Source organism: Piliocolobus tephrosceles, chromosome 20, assembly GCF_002776525.5.
Source record: "Piliocolobus tephrosceles isolate RC106 chromosome 20, ASM277652v3, whole genome shotgun sequence".
NCBI lineage: Eukaryota > Metazoa > Chordata > Mammalia > Primates > Cercopithecidae > Piliocolobus > Piliocolobus tephrosceles.
In genome coordinates this window covers 41,194,138-41,199,148 of record NC_045453.1, presented here as the reverse complement: position 1 = coordinate 41,199,148, position 5,011 = coordinate 41,194,138, and the positions used below count along the sequence as shown (strand labels likewise).

Here is a 5,011-nt window from a genome sequence, read left to right as displayed (position 1 = left end):
GATCCCATCTGTCAATTTTGGTTTTTGTTGCCGTTACTTTTGGTGTTTAAGATATGAAGTCCTTGCCCATGCCTATGTCCTGAATGGTATTACCTAGGTTTTCTTCTAGGGTTTTTACGGTATTAGGTCTAACATTTAAGTCTCTAATCCATCTTGAATTAATTTTCATATAAGGAGTAAGGAAAGGATCCAGTTTCAGCTTTCTACTTATGGCTAGCCAATTTTCCCAGCACCATTTATTAAATAGGGAATCCGTTCCCCATTTCTTGTTTCTCTCAGGTTTGTCAAAGATCAGATGGCTGTAGATGTGTGGTATTATTTCTGAGGGCTCTGTTGTGTTCCATTGGTCTATATCTCTGTTTTGGTACCAGTACCATGCTGTTTTGGTTACTGTAGCCTTGTAGTATAGTTTGAAGTCAGGTAGCATGATGCCTCCAGCTTTGTTCTTTTGACTGAGGATTGCCTTGGCAATGCGGGCTCTTTTTTGGTTCCATATGAACTTTAAAGCAGTTTTTTCCAATTCTGTGAAGAAAGTCATTGGTAGCTTGAAGGGGATGGCATTGAATCTATAAATTACCTTGGGCAGTATGGCCATTTTCACGATATTGATTCTTCCTATCCATGAGCATGGTATGTTCTTCCAAGACTGTGTTCTTTACCATTACACTGCTTAGGGGCCTTGATTTTACCCCAGCCAAGACTTGAACATTTAGGAAATTCCCTTTGGAAATGTGTCCTAGGTTCACCAAAGGACATGACCTAGATAGACTATTCATAAAGCAGTATTATTTCATAATAGCATCAAACTGGAAATCACGCACATGCCCACCAATAGAATGAAGAAATCATAGCACAGTCACAAAATAGAAGACTACAGTGATGAGAGTAAAGGACTCACAGCTACTCACAGCCACACGAATGACTGTCACAAACATGAAGGGTATTGGACACAAAAGAACGCATAGTGAATGTTTCCACTTAAAGTTCAAAAACAGACCAAACCGTCTATGGGGAGAAATCAGGAGAGTGGTTACCCTTGGTGGGGGTTAATGGCTAGAAAGGGCACAAGATGGGATTCTGGGAATAGCCATGTTTTATTTCTTGATCTGAATGGTGATTACGTGGGAGTGTTCACTTTGTACAAATTCATCAGAATTGATACAGGGATATATGTTTCTATATGTAGGTTATACTTAATAAAAAGGGCAAAGATTAAAAAAAAAAAAAGACATGGCCAAAGAAAGAGTCTGGTAAAAGCCTCAGAATTGATAGTCAAAACAGCATTTGTCAATGATATATCCAGTTCCTCACCAGGAACTGACTTCAGGCCAAGGGGGAAAACACACGGAGAGCTTACTAGGGTGGAAAAAGCACAGGAGGAGAGTTCCCTTGTTTATAACCTGAGAGCCTCATTCCACACTCTGCTGAGCCACTAACTGACTGTGTGGCCTTGGTTGAGTAAGGTCACCATGATGAATGTAATCTATGCATTTTTTAATCAGTTAAAAGAAGTAAGAATAATGAACCACACAGGTGTTTTAGTGGCTCTAACAACGTCAGCTCCCTGGGAGAGAAGCTTTGACAACGATCCATTCGAAAGCTCACACAGAGGAGAAATACTCTTTGGACCAAACATTGCAGTTTCTTCAGGGAAGGTTTACCATTATCAGTTCACATTGAGACCCTCCCTGCTATGCCCTGGCTTTCTCCTTTTGCTTTATTTATAATTTTTGTATTTTCATTCCAGGAGTTTTACTTCATTTTTCCTACCAGGTTTTTAGAACACCGTGTCTCCAGCTTCCTGACATTTCCATACCTAGAAACGGAAGACAACTCATTTTTTGTGGAAGACACCTGGCTTCTCTTGATGTGAAGAGTCGTAGCTTGGGTATTTTATTTGGAAGCACTTCCATTTCTCAGAGGACCCTGCTTGTGAGTGTCAGATACGCACAGCTACGGCAGAAGGAATATGTCAGAAATAAACATCCGCCAGTGGCACCTCTCAAACCTCTCTGGAGCTCAATTATTTTGGCAAACTTTAGCGCGATTTTAGGCGGGGTCTCAAGCAGGTGGTTGTTGGGATGTGATGAGGAAAGAAAAGACCTGTTAGTCTTGAGAAATGCAAAGTTTGTTTGATTTGAGTTTTCAGAATTTGTTTATTTTTCTCATCAAAATCCTCATTAAAAGAGTAAGGGGGGAAAACTCCCTTTTGCTTTTATGGTAGGTGACATATTCTGCAAATGCCAGGATAATCAGTCTCAGTCAAGCCCTTAAGAAAGCCAATTGGAGACTCCTCTGTGGTTCAGCTTTCTAAACGTACTGAAACTATAAAGCTGGATCTTTTCTGCTGTTTCTGTTTAGGAAGGCACTTTTTTAAAATTAAAATTAAAATTTTTTATTTACATAGGTTTTGGGGAATAGGTAGTGTTTGGTTTTATGAGTAAGTCCTTCAGTGGTGACTCATGAGATTTTGGTGCACCCATCACCCGAGCAGTATACACTGTACCCAATTTGTAGCCTCTATCCCTCACCCCCTAGAAAGAAGCTTTTTCAGAGAAGACAAAGTTTTATAACATCTACTGGGGAAAAATTCCACCAGATTATTCCGAGAGACTCTGTAGTGAACTGGAGTATAATGTTTGTGTGAAGAGTTGAATTTTCAAACCAGGTGTATTTCTTAACATGCTTTCATAATTGTTTTGTGAAAGATTTGAAGTTAGAAGATATTATTAACTTGTATTCTCTATTTTATCACTTTCCAGCATGTTTTAAGTAATATAAAAAATGCTTTATCAAGATGTGTGTGTGTGTGTGTGTGTGTTCAAAACTAGTGTAAAGAAATTTTACTCGCTTTTTTGGGGTGAACTTTTTTTTTTTTAGAGTTGACAATTTTATTTTCACATTTCCCAATATAAATGAAAACTGCATCTTTTTTGTCCTACTTCTCCTCTCCAAAACTATTCTCTTTGATAGGACAGGGGAGCAAGTCTTCCCTATGCTGTTTAGAAAACTCAGTATTACAGCAGCATGATCTCCTGGTGAAGCAGAACAGGTAATATAAAACTGATACAATGAGGCCTCCCCTCTATCCTTATCTGTCTGGTCGAGTCATTCCGGGCCGAGTGGGCACCATCATGGGACGGGCAGGAGGTCTCATCATTGGGGGCCCAGGCATCATTGGCATGTGGCCTCCCATGGGCGGCCTCATTCCAGGAGCAGGTCCCACTGGCATCATCCCAAGAGGAGGAGGGCCCATCATTGGCATCATGGGAGGGCCCCCCATATGGGGTGCTGGCATCATACCAGGGCGAGGAGGACCCGGAAGGCTGGGGGGAGGTGGTATCATCGCCCCCGCGGGAGGAGGAGCAGAGAATGGAGTAGGAGGTATCTTTCCTTGTTGAAATGCAGCCGTTGTTTTGTCAATCAGGCTCTGAGCCTGCTCTTCCATCCATTTCTGATAATAGTCTTTCACATTCTCTTTGTGTTTCCTTCCACTGCAGTGTGTCTTTCTCACAGATGGAGAGTCATGGGTGAGGTATGTATCGCAGTAGTGACAATAAAACTTGGGCATGTTGCTCTGCAGGCCGTTGGCCACTCTGTTACGTGACGCCCGGAAATGACCTGGGGTGAACTTTTAATTGGTTTAACACTTGTGGAGAAAAATACCTAATTTACAGGTTTATAGCCCAGTGAATTTTCACAGAGTGAACACACCCAGGTACTCAGCACTTAGTCCCACCAAACCTTCTCCACACCCCAGCAATACCATCCCCCAACCAAGAAAAATCATTGCTCTGATGTCTGGCACCGTAGAGTGTAGTTGTGCCTGTTTTGAAATGTATATAAATAGAATTACAGATTATCTGCTCTTTGGTGTTTAGCTTCCTTGGCTCCACATCGTGCTGGTGAGATCCGTGCCTGTTGCTGCCTTAGCGATAATTTCTTCATGCTTAGTGTTGTCTCAAAGACTGTGGTGTGGATGTGCCCTAAATTGCTTACTCATTCTCTTAATGATGGGTCCAGCTGAGTTAAGTTTGGAGTCATTATGAAGAAGCCTTTTCTGAACATTTTGGTTCATGTTTTTTGGTGGACAGAGATATTCGTTTCTCCTGGGTGTCTACCCAGGAGTGGAATTTGAGGTTATAGGGTATGTGTTTGTTATGTTTAGTAGGTATTGCCAAACAGCTTCCCAAAGGGTTGTACCAACCAAGACTCCTATCATAATTCACCTGCAATTTTGCATACACCGCAATACTCTAACACTCTTTTCATGCATGGTGTTGCTTTTTCTTCCTGCCTACATATTTGCAATTTTCTGACTCATCACCCACTGTCCTTCCCAGACCCAGACTTAGCCTGTTGAGCACTGAACAGCATCGAAGTTCAAGGTGTGCTAATTATTTCATTGTTTATTTGCCTGTTAAGGAAGGAGGCAAGGAAGGTTAAAAGCAGTTTAGGCTGAGATCCGGCCACTGCACTCCAGCCTGGGCGACAGAGCAAGACTCCGTCTCAAAAAAAAAGAAAAAAAAAAAAAAAAAAGCAGTTTAGGAATTATGTGTAGTTTCCTGTAGCTACAGTCTCATGATGCTCCATCCTCACAGGCCAATTAGAAAGTCAGACATATTGAATGCTGGTAGAGATGGTTTGAGTACTCAGAGAGTGCAAAAAACAAACAAACAAAATCCTACAATGTATTATTTTCTTCTTAAGGATCAACTTATGGTTTATATGAATTAAATTTTTGGCAGTAAAATCAAATTAATTTCTAATAGTACTGGGTGGATTTCATCGCTATCCAGGCTTCTTTGCATAATATTTGATGAGGATGGATATAATCAAAATAAAGCAAATCCCAGCAGTAAATATTGATGACTCTGAGCTGTCCTCTATGGAAATAGAACTATCTCTTCAGGCTGGTGGGCATTCAATTCTACACTTTCCCTCTGATTTTTCATGGAAGGGTTTACTCTTAAATAAATAATGGATAAAAATGAAGATGGAGAGAAGGAGG

The 5,011-nt window shown here is 40.9% G+C and overlaps 1 pseudogene across 1 annotated transcript; it reads right to left on the bottom strand.

Moving 5' to 3' along the window:
- Window positions 1–2,874: 2,874 nt before the first annotated feature.
- LOC111535551 lies at window positions 2,875–3,616 on the bottom strand (annotated as a pseudogene). The gene has a single exon (XR_002729488.2). The product of XR_002729488.2 is annotated as a U1 small nuclear ribonucleoprotein C pseudogene (transcript).
- Between the last annotated feature and the right edge of the window lie 1,395 nt (window positions 3,617–5,011).